This window comes from Brachyhypopomus gauderio, chromosome 14, assembly GCF_052324685.1.
Source record: "Brachyhypopomus gauderio isolate BG-103 chromosome 14, BGAUD_0.2, whole genome shotgun sequence".
Taxonomy (NCBI): Eukaryota; Metazoa; Chordata; class Actinopteri; order Gymnotiformes; family Hypopomidae; genus Brachyhypopomus; species Brachyhypopomus gauderio.
The window spans coordinates 11029860-11031095 of NC_135224.1; positions in this window are offsets into that span (position 1 = coordinate 11029860).

Sequence of the window (1236 nt, forward strand, 5' to 3'; positions counted from 1 at the left end):
GACAGCTATCAGTGCCATTGAGACTGAAGCATCGTAAATGCTGTTATACTGGGATAAAAAAAACCCCAGCAGAAACCGTCAAAATTATCATTAACTGTCATTATGTGGGCAATAAATTAAAAGGAGTTAGCCGCCAAAGGCAGATAAGGATTGGCAAGAAAATCCTGCAGATGATGACAGACACATGCACGTGTGCAAAACAACCTTAAAAGAGTTCTTTATTAAGTCGTGAAATCTTAAACCGCTTTGATTAACTTATAGGCATAGTGCCTGTGGTGCGTAAAATCAGATAGGGCTGTAGCTGTGAATGTTTCACATTCACATTGTCTGATGTCAATATAAAATCAGATAGGGCTGTAGTTATGACTGCTTCACATTCACATTGTCTGATGTCATTGTAAAATCAAACGGCTGTAGCTCTGAATGTTTCACATTCACACTGTCTGGTGTCATTACAAAATCAGATAGGGCTTTTGTGAATTCATAACATTCACACTGTCTGATAATGCATGGCCAGACATGCTGCAAACACTGGCACTGACTCTCAGATCAGATTAGACGGTATTGTCAGGTATTTTAATAAATGAAGATGTGATGGATGGAATGGAAGATTCCCCTTTATCACACCTAAGATGCTATTTTATTACCGTTATTATTTTTCTTGCAGTGTGCATGTCTGTGTGCTTCTGTGTGTGTGTATGCTTTGTCAAACACTCTCTGTTTTTTAACTGTTTGACACCAAAGCGAAGCTTCAGGCAAAGAATGCCATGTGTTGCATGGACGCCTGCCATGGGCTGCCCACAACGTGGATCTCCAAACGAGAATCTACAGACTGCCAAGCCGTCTCCATTTAACTGGATGCTCCATATGTGGCAAATGCTTTGTTGAGCATAAGATGAATGGTACCCACGGTGTGGTCAAAGGTCAAGGCCTCATGTGAAGTCCTGAGAAGCCAGAGAGCCATCAGGGCATGTAGGTGACAGGGCAACAAACATGTTGCTCTCAGGAATTGTTCTCATCATGAATACCCATGGTCACCACAAAAACCACAAAACACACCTTTCACCCAAAGCTTAAGACATAATTCCAATTTATGGCATTTTGGCCTGTTCTGAAAAAGCAGACACTTTTTAATATGTTTCATACATGCACATACGCTTCAGTTCATTAGCACACAATTCCTACACACAGAGGTTGATCAAAAGCCCCCCGTTCACAAACATACGTGCAAAAACA